The sequence below is a fragment of the Coturnix japonica genome, chromosome 2 (genome assembly GCF_001577835.2).
Source record: "Coturnix japonica isolate 7356 chromosome 2, Coturnix japonica 2.1, whole genome shotgun sequence".
Lineage (NCBI taxonomy): Eukaryota > Metazoa > Chordata > Aves > Galliformes > Phasianidae > Coturnix > Coturnix japonica.
Window position 1 is genome coordinate 125769967 of NC_029517.1, and position 18198 is coordinate 125788164.

Below are 18198 nucleotides of genomic sequence, written 5' to 3' on the forward strand. Positions count from 1 at the left end.
TTCTTGTCACAGAAACAGTCCTTCACAGAAACTTTCAATATGCCTAAATACTCAGGCATGTTATTTTACATGGTATGCAAAGAGAAGAGCTCCCAAAATCAAGAGCTGGCAATGCTTCTTAAAGGAGGGTTCAAGTATCTGCTGCAAGATCCTCAAAGAGAGTGCACCCAGCCCTGCTCTATGGCATTCTCTGTGCAACTCAAAGGCCTTGTGAAGCGGTACCCATCATCCAAATGAGTGTCCAAAAGCAGACATGCTCTCCAGAACATGCACGTCATGGTGTGATCAGGCACAGCAGCTCACCCAGCTCTAGATAAGTTCATAAAACATCCCTTTGCAAAAAAAAAGAGCTGGAATCTGTTCATACAGCTGCAGTCACCCTGCAGAAGAGATAGCTTGGTGTATCAACCACAAAATTTGGTGATTTAAACTCATTTCATCCTTCCAAATGCTTATTGCATCATAATCAGTAGGGCCCATGTTTTAGCCATCAGATCAGAGTTGATAATGGAGCTGAACTATTGTCACAGGTTCACTAATTAGCATTTCAGATGCATCTCAGACTGCATCTTGCCTGATTTTTGGAGAAGTTTTCCAACCTTACTTAGAATAAAGAAGCTCCACCATTTCCTGCAGGGCGTCCTGCTGATCTCGTCACTGGCAGAACCATGTGCAAATGCTTTAGTCTAGCTTGCTTTTCAATAAGCCATCAGTCTACAACCAGCAGAAGCAAAAAGACTCACAACCAAATGGTTTCAACTTGGACTCACAGAGGAGAAATTCTGAATCAAAATGCACAGAAACAGAGATCAGATTGGAAAGAAAAAATAATTCAACACCACAAGTTATAGGTAATTATGGGTGTTAAACCTTAATAGATGGATTCAGACAACAGGATTTGCAGTCACACTTTTCCACTTATCATAAGTGAGTAATAAACTTTCCAGGATGAGCATTTAAAGGAAACTACTGAAAAATGCTGAAGGTTATAATGAAGTCTTCATTAATGATTAATGAGGGACACTCAAGGCAAAAACCTGCATCCACTTCCCCCTCACCACTGTAGTCTGGTGGTCTTTAATGTTGTCACACAACAACTTTATGAGGAAGAAAACACCATTCCCCATTTTATTCATGCACAGAAGGAGAAGTACTCCCTTTCAAGCATAGAGTGGAGCTGTATGCTGCAGATTTTGCTCTTCCCTCACACAAATCCCTCTCCCTTTCAGAGGGAGCCAGACCTAATGATCACCAGACACTTTCCTTAAGCAATTCAACTCACGAAGCTGCAAAGTACTACAAAAATAATACTTTTCTGAATGTTTCACGGGTTGAGCTGGCTTAGCCAAATATCAGCTGAGCACCAAAACATACAGAGAAAGTATAATAGCTCCACATGCTGGAAGTGGAGTTGTAGAAAGAGGCGACAGGGTCTTTCATTTGCTGGCAGCTGGTATTAAGTGCTCCTGAGAAAAAGGAAAATTTAATCAACCACTAAATGTTATTCAGCAGGTTTTTACTTTCAGTGGCTATTTACATGCTATTGTGTCACCTCCAAAGCAACTTTGTTGGCACAGGTGAAGTGGTGGCAAGAAAATAGTCAGAAGTCATCCTCATCACTTGACTTTTCCAAAGTAGCCAACAAATCCTGACACACTAAGAAAATCACCTGGGAAACCAAACACAGCCCAAGCAAAGACAAGAAAAACTAAAATAAAAAATGGAATCTTGAAATCTCACTGTTTAACATGACAAAATTTTGGTAACACTTGTCAGATCATGCAAGAACTCTTGCAGGATTACAAAACAAAGGGAAAAAAAGACCCAATCAAATGTTATCTATCCAAATAGCAATAATTATTATTATTATGGTGGTATACAATTTTCCTGTCCTAAAATGCATAGTGGAGGAGTTTCATTTTCCCTTGCTTTGCCAGGCATGTGTCTCAAAGCCTTATCTTCTCACTTTTTGCATTGTGCCTGTAGCAAAAAGACACTTGATGACAGCAGCACAGGTTCCAAGTTTTTACAATTATTAATGCTTTCAATTAAGCCACAGTGGCTTTAGAAGAGAAACTTCTAGCTTTCCTCACTCCTTTCTCTACTGTTTCCTCCTAACTTCTGCATTGTAATAGCTGGATTTTGCAGCTTCAGAATTGCCTTTCTTCTGCCCTTTTGGACTTCTGTTTCCCGTTCTGCAATACTGTGCAGTTCCTCTAAAGTTCTTGTCTTGCAGTGGTGTTTGAACGCACATCCCTTGGTTGTGCTGTAGCAGCATTCAGAGAAACTGAGAAGGAAAAAGGAGCAGCAAGAGAACACAAGGTTCAGAACCCTTCTTCTGTGTTACGAAAGTCCTCTAGTCACTGCAAAGTGCTTCCCAAGTTGTGTTTGCACTAAAAAAAGGCTGGGTAAAGCAGCCAGAAATCTTTGTTAAACCAGGCATTGCTAGAATGCACACCATGATGCTACAGATGAGTATTTGCCAGCTGTATGCAAATTAAGTTAGCTCACACTCTTTCAGGGCCTCATCTGATTTACAGAAACAAAACTTTAACTTCTTGACTGCAAGAGTCCTCAAAGGGTTTGTAGCCAATGGCAGCCTTTGAATCTTTTGGGATCCAGTCCGACATCTTGAATCTAAGTAGAATCTGCTTGATTACTGTGCTGCAACTTGAATGAAAAGCAGAATCTGCATTTTCTGTCTTATCCACTGGTAGTATCCAGGCAATACATTCCATTTAGATCCCTTCGTTTTCACTTTCATTCAAATCACAGGGACCGAGTCTTGTCTCATATTGAATCCTACAAGGCAGGAGTAACCATATTAAGGCCAGTGGGGAAACATTACAGGGTAAAATGTTTTTCCTTCTAGCCCAGCCGGATGACTATAGAATCACAAAATCTTTTGAATTGTAAGGGCCTTTAAGGGACATCTGATCCAACTCCTCTGCAATAAGCAGGGACACCTATAGCTCGATCAGACTGCTCAGAATCCTGTCCATGCTGACCTTGAATGTCTTCAAGGACAAGGCATCCCCATCTCTCCAGGCAACCTGTTCCAGTGCTCCACTATTACAGTCTTCTTGCCCTGCATTTCCCTGGCTAATTATTTGTTTAATTGTGTGTTTTTTTAATTGAAGAAAAAAAAAATAAGGAAGAAAAAAAATTGTGGAACAGTCTACCACTATGGAGCCAAGTAACAAAGAGTGACCAAGCTGTATTATGCACTACTTTCCCCCGTATGGCCTTACAGTGTAAATGTTATTTACAAGGGGCTTTTCAGCTCACACATAAACTAATGTCAGATTTTCATGCAATGAAATTAATACCATGGAAGTTTTTTTGCCTTTGGTGCAACATGAGGATTTACAGGTACAAAGTCTACTGTTAATTCCTCTGGGACACAGAGGGCCAAGCATATCTGTAACACTTGTTGGAAAATTTGGAGCAGAGATTATCTTTCCAGCACTGCCTAAGATAGTGCTGTTTGACACATCTCCAGACCATATTACAGATGATAATGGCAATTAAATAATATTGCTTTCTTGTCTTGTGCCCTCCCTTCCCTTCTCTTCTACTCACCAGCAACTTACTTCCAATGGATTTTACAGAAGCATTAAAGTAGTGGCAGAGCACAACGTGACCATCTAGACTTTCTTTGCTGGCTGAAGGCTGATAGGTGAAGAGCTTTGAGGGTCCTAGATGAAAAACACTGTGCAGACAATACAAAAGTAGCCTTTTTTGTTAGTTTCTGACAAGCTATGATTCAGAAATCAAATGGTAAACTGGGTGAAAAGACACCTTCTTTTTCAGGATTTCTCTTTCCTTTTTTTTTTTTTTTTTTTTTTTTTTTTTTTTTTTTTTTTTTTAAGATATTTCTCTTTCAGCATCTAAAGTGCACACAGAACTGTTCAAAGTTAAAACTGCAATAATAGGTGAAGGATTTCATGTGCTAATATGTGTCTCCACTTTATAGACCATGTTCTCCAGTGCAGAATACAACCCAGAAGAGGATAAACATTCTTTTTTTATTTTGACAGTAGAAAGGTGCAGCATCACTGTGCTTTGTTCACAAATGACAGTGCTCAGATAGGGAAGAGAAACAGAACAAAAGCCAAAAATTGTAACATAAATGGAGCCTGAAAAAATTCTAAGACAGGAAATCAAAATGTGTTGAGATATTTGATTTTTTTGACAGATGTTGGTATATTCTAACCATTTATTAAAATATGCCTCTTTCCTCACCTTCCTTCCCATGACAGTGAAGTTACTGCAGACATCCAGTCCTATAACTATGAAATTTAGACAGCAGTAATTTTTATGAGCCTCACAACTTCAACATCCCGAAGTGTGTACTTTGCAAGCACTGAATGAATCATCACACACAGATGACAGGCAAGTCAGTTCAGATGAAAGTTTTGTAGGTGAGATTTTATGCTATCTTTCCATTCTGCGTGACATTTTAAATACAGAGACTCAAAGCTGTAATCCTGTTCTCAGAGCAGGACATGTTTCAGCAGAAAGAACAGCCTGCTACTGGCCAGCTCCATCCACCAGGCTCCTGGGCTAGACTTCACTTAAAAGTCTTGATTTTCCCACCATACTTTATATAAATGCGTCTCTATTTCTACCAAACACTTATTTGTCCGAGGAGCCTAGGTCATCACAGAGCTGTATCAGTCTTTCAGGACAGAAGTTAGAGAAGTCACAGACTTTTTCGCTTTTGGAGAAACAGCTCTGACTTCATCCCCTAATTTAGGTAAGCACACATCCCCTTAGCTTTTCTGCCACATATTGATTTTAGCAGTAAGCCACTTGGAACATTATTGTCTTCAGTGTACTCTCCAGGGGAGCTTGCTGGGTTGTAACACTTCCTTTGAGAGCCTTGGGAACGTGCCATCCCTTCAGACATTGCTCAGGACTCTTAGCACTGTCCAAAATCATGGTTACATAAGAAGAAATACTATCTCCATTTAGTACCCTTTTGGACATAGGTTTGAAGGAAGGGAAAAGCCAGCATTCACAAACTGTGACTTTTATGATGATTGCACAAGTAAAGACTCAAAGGCCTTTCACAATCCTATCCTTTCACAACTCTCGCCAAGACACCGTGGCCTTAATTCTTTACTTTCCAGTCTAATATCAGATTTCTCTACAGTGACCCTGAAATGGACTACACTTTAAATACTCCCTTTCTATCCTTACTTAGGTCATTTTATCTAATGCAATACATTTATTTTTATGTCACCTATGTATGTAGCTTTGTCCATCTGACTTTTGTATTAACTACTTGATCCTCTTTCCACTGCCAAACAAATCATTGCACTATTTGTGAAAGAGTCATTTCCCTAATTTTATCATTTTGTGCCTGTTGCCCACACTACACATCTACATTTTAGCAATCAGTACAAACTGGAGAATACAGATGAATCACCAACAGGTTCAGTAGTTGCCTGACTTTCTTCATTTGACTTGCAAGTGAGTCTGGAGGCTTTTTTTTTGCTCATACCACACTACCAGACCTGCAAACTGCTTTTCAGCAAAAACACTGTTCCACACAATGTGTAGCCTTGTGTAGGCTGTCCCTGTTTTCACCTTGGGTTACATGCTGCACTAGAATAGAAAACATGAGTCAGAAAGGTTAAGGGTTAAACTGTTAAAAACAGAAGAGGAGAAAATTCATTCAGAAAACTGTGGTTTGTAATGGGTGAGAGGAAGTACTGTAAAATTTCTTGTAAAGCCACAATGGCCAGCTCATCAAAGGAAACCCCTCCTATCAGAAGCTTGCACAATGCCTCCTGAAGTCTGAATGGTTGCCAAGCTATGACCATGCAGTTAAGGCAGTGCAACAAAGAACCTCTAATTAGGAGAATATTTCCATCTTCCTGTCCAACTTACTCCCCATCTTCTTTTTTCTTCCTTCCCCTTACATTATTTTATAACAGCATTAACTTTCTTAGCAGTTTCCCTCTATTTTTGCATTTTTCCTCTGGTTATCTTGCAAGCTGGAATGAGATATTCTCTATATGGAAGCAAAGACTCTCCAGAATTCTACTCATTGATTTGGCACTCACCAAACCAACATCATCAGCCTGTAACTAACTATTTAGCTTCAAAATATCCCAGCAGCTTTCTGCTGGTTCAGTCCACTATGATGTCATTGAACATCATAGACAGTACAGGGGTAAGACCAGAAATGGAAGGCCACCACATTATTTCTTCCTTTCTGTTGTGAGAAACCAATAACTCAGCTCAGCTCTTTAGGAAACCACTGCTTCAGCCTGATGGAGGCTTGTCCTAGATTACAGTGTGCTATGGTCAGCATACTGTTTACATATATTTAGTGAAAAGTTGATTTTGGAGGCTCTGAGATGGGGCTTTCCTGGTTTTTCTATTTTGGTAGAATCTGTGAAATAATGGTTTAGTTTTGTTCTTCAGGCCTTTCATTTCTTCTTACCCTTATGTTTCCTGCCACAGAGATCCCCCTCAAAAGTGTTTGTCTCTCTAGATTGCAATTTGCCCTAAACAAACCAATGAGTTGCACAGCCTTTCTTGATAAAACCAGTTTTTGTTCATAGATCTATATGTTTGGCATAGACTGTTTCTGAGGTACGGCTCCAAAATGTAAACTCAGCACTACTTCCTTGAAATAGCACCTTACATACTTCAACAAGATCCTTTTGAATTTTATTCATATTCTCCAACATATCTGTGCCCTCATCAAGCTACTGTGATTGGAGACACTTATAAGACTGCAGAATGTACACATTGTACACATCAAAAGTACAAGGCTGAGAGCAACTGCTTGTAGAATCACACTTAACACAGATTTCAATTTGGAAATGAACCATAAATAATTGTTTTCTGAAAACAGTTTTCTGAACAGATTTCTTTCTGTACTGCTGTACTGACTTCCTGGCCTTATTCATTTACAAAAAAAAACCCCAAACAAACAAACAAACAAACAAAAACTTTAAAAAAAAAAATAAAAAAATTTACAAGTAAGAACAAAATTCCATCCTAAAAACTTAGTATATTTAAAGTTTCACCCTCAAAGTGCCTCACTATGGGATGTGGTGAATTCAAGAGTTTGATTTTTATTTTCTTTATTTCCTTTTCTGTTCCTGCAGGTTACAGAACAACTAATTCCTAAAAGGAAGCCTGTGACCCCAAACAGTTTGAAAGATTCACAGCAATATCAATACATTCAATGAATGCTTTCCTGAGATGATTTCACACATTTCAAGGCATATCCAAATGAAGTAGAAAGCCATATAACTTGTATGCTGACAATACTCCTTGGTTTTTCCATGACTCATCTTAAAGCCAACGCAATGGACAGCTGTCTGCTGAGTTATTTTTAGCTTTTATCAACTTATGCAATTCTTTACCGCAAGCTGAGCAAATTTCCACAAAGCATCCTTAGAGCAGAGGCTGCAGATAGTAAAGAAAACAAAGTGTTGAAGATTGCATATTAGATAGTCTTTAGAAAGAGAGAGTGATGTGTGGGATGTCAAGAGATGTTGTGTATTATACTTTACACCTAAAAGTTTCAAGAGCTTAGAGAATCCGATTCCCATGCTGTCAGGGCTTTGGTTGGTTGGTTGGTTGGTTGGTTGGTGGAGGGTTTTTTTTAATGGAAATTGCTGGTGATTTGGGATTTTTAATAATAGGCAACAGTCTGATTGAATGCATTTGTCTAAAGACACACAAGTCACATTTTTGCACTTCCTTTTTTATTTGTGAATATACATGAATAAGATTTGCAGACACTAAAATGGCTAAGGCTGAGTTCACAGTTCAAAATGTGGACCTTAAGCATACACTGCTGGATAATTACACAGCAACAGCATCAGCATGCAAAGCATGGCACATCCATACTACAGGACCTATAGGCCTTTGGCTTCATCAAATATTTACTTTTTCTATTCATTCTTGCTATTTATTACTGGTTAAGTGGAAAGATGGCTATTAATAGAATCCTGGCTACAGTCTGAGCATTTTATTGCAAGAAAATCTTCATTGTTTTTACTGACTTGAACTTCACTTGGCGTGAAGGTATGTACATATCAGATGTGGGAGGGCCAAGGACTGAATGTAGGTGAGCTCTGTAGCCACAGACTGCTGCTGGGGAGCATGATGCACACACAGGATGTCAAAAGAGGAACAGTATCTGCCTCCTTTATTAAACTCACAGTGGTTTCAGGTGATACTACAAGGTCAGTTCTAACTCTCTCGTGTGAAACAAACCCCTTCTGCCTCATCTGTGCACAAATGAAGGTGTGTGCTGTGGTGGGGTCTTTGCACTGTACCTTTGTGTGGTATGGATAGGAAATATGAGCCAGAAAGAAAAGCACACTTCTATGAAAAGCAGATCCCACGCTCATTTTGGTTTAGTTGTGGCAGGCAAGGAGGAAGTGGTGCTGGGGTTATTGATGTGAGACAACACGTGCTTACTTGCCAGAGCTCTTCACTGCAAATTTTCTCAGCAGTCTCACAGTTTCATTCAGCCTGTTAGCTTTGGGTCTCTTCTATGTTATCTCCAAGCCCAAACTGCTTTAAGTATAACCAATAAACTTAATCACCCAACATTTCTCCATGCATCTACACTGTCAAGATGGATCATTCCTGGATTCACACCTGGACTCCTTTATCCCCTTGCCCACAGTTCTTATGTCAGGTTGCTCCCTGACGAGACAGCCACTGAGTTGATGAACCATTTCCCCATGTAAAAAAACCCTGGGATCAAAGGGGGTTGATATCTATCTGTTGATACTAGTGTGAATTTCAGATGTAGTGTTGAGAACTGGTATACATTACATGCTTTCATTAACAGAATTTAACAGTGCTTCTCTTGTGTGATGTAACTTTTACTATTCAACACACTTCTCATATATATATTTTTTCCCACTTGTTTTGTTGTTACTTTGCTTGTGTGTTTAAGTACTAACACCAGCACTGACGACTTTAACAACTGACCCACAAGCCTGAGCTCCATATTTAGGTGGCTACCGAACAGATGAAGGAGACTGTATCTCAGGTATGCAGTTATATGTAAATTCAGTTATCTCTTAATTTATAAAAATAGTTAATGCTAAACTGAGATGAAGGTAGTTTTGAGGTAAAGAGACACTTACCACTGCAGGAGTCCATATTTTCCCCAGTCCAGTCAGGGTGTGATCTAGGAGGGGCTATTAAATGTGGGCTAAGTCCAAGTCTAACTCCCAAGTGGCAGGATGCCCAACAGGAACGGAGGTCGTTATGACCTGTGAAGCCTGCTCTTGATGTCATTATGAAGTCACTGTTAGATTGAAGTACTGGGATATGGCACAGCCTGGAGAAGAAACTAAAAGAAACCCAAGGACATGTGGAGGTCAAGGGAACATTTCTCTGAGAAATAAAGAATCAACTTCTCTTTAAATATCTTACTTTCATGACTATATGACTATAACACCTCAGTAATATTAAAAAATGGTGTTCAGTGTGATATATAGCCAAACAGTATCTTCAATCAGTAGAAACTAGCCTTAAAATAAATTTTAGTTCATGGATTATTGCTGGACCATGTAAGTTGAAAAGATAGGTTTTCTGCTGCAAAAATTAATGACTCATTCAAAGCCACCAGAACAGATAAGTTGATATACACCTTATCTACAATAAAGAAAGTGATTGGGATGAATTCCCAAACAGGTGGTTATGTGAACGATGCAAAAGCTGAGATGTATGTACATGCTGAAAGAAGAGACTGGTTTTGGAATAGATTCAGAGAAGCTCCTCCCACAGCTAAAGTGTAGATACCACGAAACAGATGTAGTGATGAGAAAATAGAGTGATTACCTGGAATTCAGACCAATACGTTTCTGTACATTCTGATATTATACATGTACCAGAAACGTAATGGAAGTGGCACACGTAATAAGAGCTTATCTCACCTTCAGTCAGCTGGGGCCCATGCACACAAGAAAGGAGATGAAAAGGGTGAAGTGCCAGCATTTTTATTTTTTATAGAACAACCACAGAAATCTGTAGGTGTGAAAACTTGTGGTTTTTTTTTCAAACACCTTCATATTCTTAATAATTCTTTTTTTTTTTTCTTTTTTCCATTTAAGAATAGAAACACTCTCTTATTTTCAAAAATGTGCTTGCTTGCCTTACAAAAGCAGCAAGTATTCCTAAGTACGTAGGACACTTCAAAAGTAATGCCTCCTATTTATTTCCACAGAAACTTACACAGATATAAAGAGCACAAGAACACTAGTTGATAGAGAAATTCTCAGCTACAAAATACCATTTTTCCAGCATAGTTACCACCATTAGCTGTGACTTTTCACCAGCAATGAAGAAGAGTCTGCATGCTGCGCTGGTAAAAATCTGCATGGCTGTCCAGAGTGTGGCTTTGCTTACACATTGCTGGCGCTGCTGGTGAAATGCACCACCCGCTGCCTCACAGTGCTCACATCCACTGTTTGGTTTCCACAAACATTCAACACTCATCAGTGAACATCAGGGGGAGCCATTTTTTCCACATGGAGGAATTCGATTCCCCACCTTTGCTTCATCTGTTCTTCCATGTCAGACACCATTCTGTCAGGCTGCCCCTTTGCTACTATCTCACACAGAAACAACATGTAACAGAATATTGGTGGGAAGGTTTCACCTGTACTGCTGTACCACCAACATCCACCCCTCCTATCATGGGCCAATCTGATAAATTGGGGCACATTACTTGCAAAGGAGCCCTCTATTTTCAGAACATTTTCATATCAAATAGAAATTTACAACAAAGAGACAGAGAGTTCTTTCCTGCCATGGGCTAATTTATTAATATTTGCTTAAACAATGTCAAAATAAGAGAATTGGTTATGTTCAGATTTTGATACAGCATGAACTACCTTCAGTTTAAGCTAGTGTTGTTCTGGGTTTTTTTTATGTTAAACTGTTTGTTTGTTTGCATATGCTTATATGCAGATCTTATGTAACTGCAGATCTGATACATGCTAGGGTGAATCTGTAAATCCTAACAGTCAGGCAGAAATCATGAACTTGAATTCATAAAAATAAATGAACAAAGTCCTAGAAGATGTTGAGTATCATTGGCCAGTGGGAAGTCACGGAGAATGCATTGGATGAGAGGGCCCTGATCAGTGCCATTTCAGCGCAATTCAGCTGATAAGCAGCATGGAGCATGTTGAAAGCCACATATTCCTTCTATGTCTGCATAAGCTGCATGTCATGAGTCTGCCACCCTGCCATGCTCCTAAGGGGAAGGTTTGCATAGCTCATATGACAGCTCATCTTTCTTCAGCCCCTTCATCTTCCACTGCAGCTGCACCACTGAGGCCAATTTAAGGAAGTGAATGCACTCCACAGGACTTTATGCTGAAGGAGGTGCAATTTAAGGCCTCTTGCTGGTACTTGCATGCAATATCTTCTTTGTAATTCACCTTGATGGAGGATCCCAGCTATTAAATTAACAAGTGCGAATGGCACAGCATGACCAGCACAAGGAAAGGCCGAGCTGTCACTGTTTTTAAATGCAAATTATTATACTTTAAATGCATTTTCTTTGCAGGACGCTGCACTGTTTCTTACCGTGTTTCATAGGAAATGAAGTAAAACTAAAAGCCAAGATTACAACAATTGCAGAAAGAATGAGTTCAGATAAGTAGGTTATATATGAATATTATAAATGTAACTGATATTCAATTGCTCATTAACAACAGGGTTGTGCTGTTTATTTTTATTGCAGTTGTGATTTTTAGGATTAGGTCTATCAATATTTATCCATGTGTAACAGAATGCAAACATCCGGTCAGCTCCATCGAGCTGCAGTTTCACTACTCTGTAGTCACAGAACAAACAGATGTTCTGTTTATACAAGGAAGGTGGAAGGGTACAGAGGGACAAGTGTGGTTATTGCCGTAATTAACCTGTTGTGCAAGACATATGAAGGTGAACTTCCTCCTTCAGATAACACTTCTTGGTATTGCTGAATGGGGTTGAATTTTGGTCTTTTCAGTGTTTGTTTGTTTTGTTGTTGTTTGTTTTTTTTTTTCCCTAGTCTGTGCAGGAGATGCCAGAAAGCTCCCTCCCAGGACACCCAAGCATTTCCCTCTGCTGTGGCTCAGGGCGGCTCATATCTCCCCAGGGGAGAATATCCAGGGCTGAGGGATGCTGACCCAGCCACAAGCTCTAAGTATGATGACATTTTTAAAAATAGCAAAACCAAACCACAAGCATTCTGGACAAAGCCTGCTGAATGACAAGGATTTGCCAGAGTAATCAAACTCAAAGAAGATTTGAGGGGAACTCTACAGACTTAGATGTTTCTTGTAACAAAAAGAATGTGAATGATGTAAATTCATGTAATGGCAATGATAATAAGTATATTTCTAGGAAAATGCTTCTTGCCAGGAGATATAAGCATTACTCAAGGTAAGGCTACTCTCAATTTGGGTATTTAAAGGCTTAATAGGCTCAACAATTCTGTAAATAAGAACATACAAACTGTTAATATAAACATAATTAATGCATCTTTTGTGATTTCCCGATGCTGCTTCTCTGTTCTACATAAACTGCACACTCCTCAGAGCACAGATCACTTGGAGTCTGTGGTGTGAGTAGACAAGCTAATGAAAAAGAAAATTAATTTCTTCACTTAGCACTCCGACAATCAAAAATACTCAATGGGAACATAATAATGTGAGACCTGACATTAGAGTGAGGAAAAAATACAGCATATTTTATACTTTTTTTCATCTCCAGATGATTTTGACCACAGAAAAGTATCTGCCCATGACAGATGAACTGCATTGCCACTCGTGTTAATATACTGCTGTTTAAAGATTTTTTCTTGGCATTCATTTTAATACAGTTGATGTTTACTTAGAACGGCATTAATAACACCAGGATATCTATCCTATAGGAAATGGCTAATGAAATCTGCTTCTTTTGTCAATGGATATTTATGTTTCAAAGCCACACTGGATTGTTTATGCAAGATTTAGGGGAGAATGTTAGTGTTTTGTTAGTGACTAATAACAAGAGTGAAGTTAAATGGCAATTAGTATGGATTGTTATTATTATTACTATTGCTGTTATTTACATTACATCAGGACTCCCTGGGGCTTCAGATCAATGCTTGAAGCATCTCAGCTGTTTCTACAAAGACTTACAAATGAAGCAGGGTTTGATAATGGTAGAGAGTGGTAAGCTTGGAGCCAATCAAATTAACTGACTCTGCCAATTCTCACATGGTGAGTTGTCCTGCAAGTAGCTGTGTTGGCTCCAGCAGATTTATGAATGAATGAAGTTTATCAGGTTTCTGAACATGGCACACTTATTCTCAACAGTGCATTCAGGGTGAAACTGCATCTCTTAGTCCGTTGTTTTGGGGACTGATTCTCATTCATTTCTTCTCCTAGGAATTTCATCAGATCATATGCAAAGGTCAGAATCTTTACACACAGCACAGATAGGTTCTGAGAAGTTTTGCAGATCTCTGCCATCTCAGAAACAGACGCCTTTCTTTGAATGTGGATTTCAGGAATTTACTTTTGAAAAATACAAATGCCCTTGCAATTTATAAAATGAGTCAGGCATTGAAAATGGCATTTTCCTTCTTCCTTTGCAAGTCAAGGCCTGAGTTCATTATTTAGTTTTCCTTCCTTTCTCACAAAAAGATAAAAAAAGAAAAAAATTGAAATGATGCATCCTTGTTGCAAGGACATGTGAGAGCTGCCAGATTGCATCACAACAGGGACAGTTCTGAGCATGGAAGCAAGATCCCAGAAAAGCTGAGGATCTGCACTGGTCTTTGGCTGTCCTTTGCCTACCCTAGGCGGCTTCTTAACAAGCAAGGACAAATACTGATGCCTTCCATAAAAATAAAAAAAAAAAAGCATAGTTTTTATCAGTGGAATTTGGCCCAATGCATTACTGGCCTACATATAGAGCTCTAACCGTTTCTTTTTATATGTCAGAAAAAATGTTCACATTGAAATCACAGGAAAATTGAGTCATGTTAAGTTCATGGGAAAGAAAGTATATGGCCACAGGAAAACATTTCCCTTTGTTAGTTGCTGCTAAAGAATGAAATGCAAATTCTGAAAGCAGTTCCCTTTCTCCTTTCCCCCTTCCTTAACAGTCCCTGTGAATACAGAATATCATGAAAACCACCACCGTTCGCTGCATCCCTTCAATTGCTTTAAAGCCAACAGGAGTCATAGGTGCACAAGGAACTGAACACTTCATCAACATACTGAAGTTTTTAGCCATTATTAAATGTAAATCTCTCTAATATCAATATTTATTCCTGCTAAATATTAAAAATATTTAGGCTTATGAGTCACCAGCTCTATTCCAGTTTGTGCTTGCTCTACTACTTCCACCCCTGAATGGAACTAGAGATTGGAATGGTTACTTATTACTAGTTACTATTACTTATTACTAATTACTAGTTCCTGAATGGAACTAGTAGGTGAAGTGACCAGCAAAAATACTGGGGGAGGATGGAAAGATGTCTTCCCACCGCAGCTCTAATGGATACAACTCACATCCTGCTGAAGAGGGCAACCTGCTATTTGCTGCAAGGTAGTAGGTTTAGTCTAACTTCCAGTGGACCATGGGTCTGTGTAATAAAAACCCATGCTGCAGTGTGTCACAGTCATTCTAAAGCTGTGATGATATCCTGGAGACAGCAGAGAAGAAGCAGAAATCCAAATGCCAGTTCCCATATTTGACATAGAGTATTTAGTGGACTGTAGCACACAGAAATAAGAATGTTTTGGATCTCATAGTAGCACAGATCAGTGGCTGTCTGCCCAGAGAGAAGGTCTGCTGTGCTAAAAATTCTTCTTCAGTCTGGGAAGTCAGAATGGGAGGCACCTGGAGAAGATCTGGTAGTTTTCCTGTTTCCTGGGTTGAATAGTCGGTCCACCAGGGTTCCTGTAACTCTGGGTGGTGACAACTCTGGCAGACACAAAGGTGCTGAGAACCACTTCTGGACCAGTAGAGATGCCTCTTTTCAGAAGACACCACTTTGATTCTATTCTATTCTATACTGGAGTAACCAAGCGAGACATGACTAATCACTGGCTTCAGACGTAGCAGACAAATGGGGAGGAGGTAGCAGGAGTCTGTGGCTGTCTGAACTGTAAGATTGAGAAGCTGAGCTGAAGAAGTGAACAGAGGATCCACGCCTTTAGATAGCTTAAGAAACCTAGCATCTTAGTGATTAGGCTGTTCAAGGGCACTGTGAATTCCAAGAACAAAAGATACAATTCCCCAAGCCAAAGGGACTGAAATAGAAGTGAGCTATGAATCTCTTACTTCCTAAAGTGGTCCCCAAAGGTAGGGATAAATGCTCACAAGCAGGAAGTCTCACACTGTGTTTGTCTTTACCCAGACAAAGGCATCACTTTCGCAGGTCATGATAATATCCCTTGAACATTTAAAGAATCTTCACTTATGTTTTCTTTTTATAGATCTGTTCCTTTTCTGTACTCCTCCTTGACTTTCCATTTTTCTTGCCTGCTCACTTGGCTTCAGGAGCCATGTAATCTCACATGTTCTCTACTGATAAAATAGGTCATACCTGCCCCAAAGGAATGATCTTACCTGAATACAACAATATGTGGAAAATGCTGCAGACAACAGATTCATTTCATTTATTACTTAACCTAAGCTATGTTGTTTGATGGTAAGAAATACAGAACCCTGCTGTAAAAAATATGACTTGAGAGATCTTTCCAGAAAGCTACAAGGTGATCATATGCTGCATCCTTCAAATGCAGAAGAGGATCAAAGAGCAGTGTATGAAAGGTGAGAAATGCCTGGTGTTTGTTTTTAGGCTCTACCAATCCAAAACAATTAACAGAACAGACTATGATTTTCATCCATATATTTAAAAACAATTAAGGTTCTCTCTGTGAAAAGTATAAATGAATAAAAAGATATTTTAAATTAAATAACATACAAAAAGCACTACCACAAAAACAGTGCCCCTGAGGTAGCACATCTACTTAGAGTATACAAATACAAAATAAAATAAAAACACACGTCTTTCCCATCCTGTTCCTTGTTTGCACCTACATCCCAACAAGCACTGAATTACTTTCTCTGAGCCAGTGTATTGGAACCATAGAATCCTAAAATCATTTGAGTTGGAAGGGACCCTTAATGATCACTTAGTCCAACTCCCCATGCTATGAACAGGGACACCTACAGCTACAGTAGGTGCTCAGAGCCCCATCCAGCCTGACCTTGAACATCTCCAGGGATGGGGCATCCACCACCTCTATGGTCAACCTGTTCCAGTGCCTCACCATCATTATCACAAAAAACATTTACCTTCTATCCAATCTAAATTTCTCCTGCTTTTAGTGTGAAACTATTTTCCAGAAGATAACAGCACCAAGCTCTCAAGTTGTGCTTCTGCTTCTATTATAGTCACAGAAGCTCTGGGTTTTGGGGAGATCCTTGCTGGTTGGCCACTATGGAGAATAGCACTTTGTAGCAAACCCTTCATCACACGACAACCCAAGATTCTAACCTATTCTGAATCCATTAGACATCTCATACAAATGTGATCACAAAAAATTAAGTCTTCATAAAATGGTAATCTGCAAAATCATTGTGGTACAACTGAATTGAATGGAAGGACACAGTGAAGCCAGCTGAGTTCAGGTGAATGAGTTCAGTCAGTGAGGCTGTAGGATTGGATTTTAGGGTTCTAGGTTCCAATACATAGGCTCAGAGAAGGTAATGCAGTGTCTGTAGGCATGTAGGTGTGAATAAGGAACAGGATGGGAAGGACGTATTTTTATTTTGTTTTGTATTTGTATGATCAGTGGAGAAACCCTTCCTATATTCCAACAAGCAATGAAGAGGGCAAGCTGTGATACAAATGGGCATCTCCCTCTGTCACCCAACGCAGGAGTCTACTGTACCAGGTGAGATTCTTTGTTTTCATTCTAGCCTTAGTTTATAATTTATAGTTTATTAGGCATGATTTTTTTTTTGTTTTGTTTTAGAACATAATTATGGTCCATCTGATATTTTCTTTTTTTTCTTTCCTCCTCTTCTTTATCAATAAAAAAAAAAAAATCTGTTTTGCACTGTCAACATGACATGCAGGAGTTTCAATGAATCCATTGCAGAATTTTTTTTTTCTTCTTTCAGGAAATCCATTGCCCTGTGGTGACTCGTTCCACTTCAACTTTCCTCCAATTCCACAAATTGCATCAAAGTTTCATCATTCCCTCATTCAGGTTTTCTCAGAAACATTACTCAATAGAGAAGAGTGTTCTTGTTGTTGAAATTGTTAAGGGGAAATATTTTCTTACATTTTTGTGGTTGTTTTCTCTTTTGGAGAGAAAATATTGTCAGAGGATGTTTCCCTGCTGATTGCAGTTGCTTGTTTTTCTTCTCTTTCCCTACATTTTGCTTATAGGATTTTTCCAATTCAAAATTTAAAGCAAGTTGCTTTACAAAGATGCTTGAAACTGCAAAAAATATTTCACTAAGTGATAGCACTGGAAAACCTAAAGGGAAAACCTTTCCTTTCTCCTTCCTATAGTCAAAGTCAAGCAAAGAGACAGCAGCGTGATGGAGGAATGTCAATAACACTGATGTCCTTCTGCTGATTATGCAAGAACATACTATCATCTGAGCCACTGCTGACCCCGGTAAGGAGAAGCTACAGGAGGAAATGATCCACTCCTGCCTGCAGCAGCTGGACAGCAGGGAGGAGGGCTGCTACGTGGCATATTTATCTGAGCAAGCTGTGGAGATCACCCGCTGCTTGAGTTTTCTTTCTTCTCCGACTTACACTACAATTCTTTTCCTCAATAACATTTTTTTTAAAAGGAATCTGATTTATTATCAGAGGATTCATAACAGGAGAAAAATCTCCCCTCAAGCTTTCCTTCCCTTCCCTCATTCCAAGTCCTTAGCCTCACTCCTTTTCCTCCCACTTTCTTCTCTGGCTTTTATCCCATGCCTTGGAGCAGACACCTTTGAAGAGATATTCCTCCACCCCACTAGTTTCCCTGGCTGTTCCTCCAGCATAATGGTGCCCTTGCTTCGAGACCTGTTCTCCTTTAGTGAACTCTGTCCTCATGTACCCTCATTACCTTGGGCCTCCATTCAGCCATCTCACAGAATCACAGAATCACAGAATAGCTTATGTTGGAAAGG

The 18198-nt window shown here is 39.4% G+C and overlaps 1 long non-coding RNA gene across 1 annotated transcript; it reads right to left on the minus strand.

The window, feature by feature from the left end:
* Positions 1-1877: 1877 nt before the first annotated feature.
* Positions 1878-9341, minus strand: LOC107310520. The gene is made up of 3 exons (XR_001553617.2): positions 9138-9341; positions 3583-3712; positions 1878-2287 (listed from the first exon to the last, which is right to left on the minus strand). It is a non-coding gene; the product is annotated as an uncharacterized LOC107310520 (long non-coding RNA).
* Positions 9342-18198: the final 8857 nt, after the last annotated feature.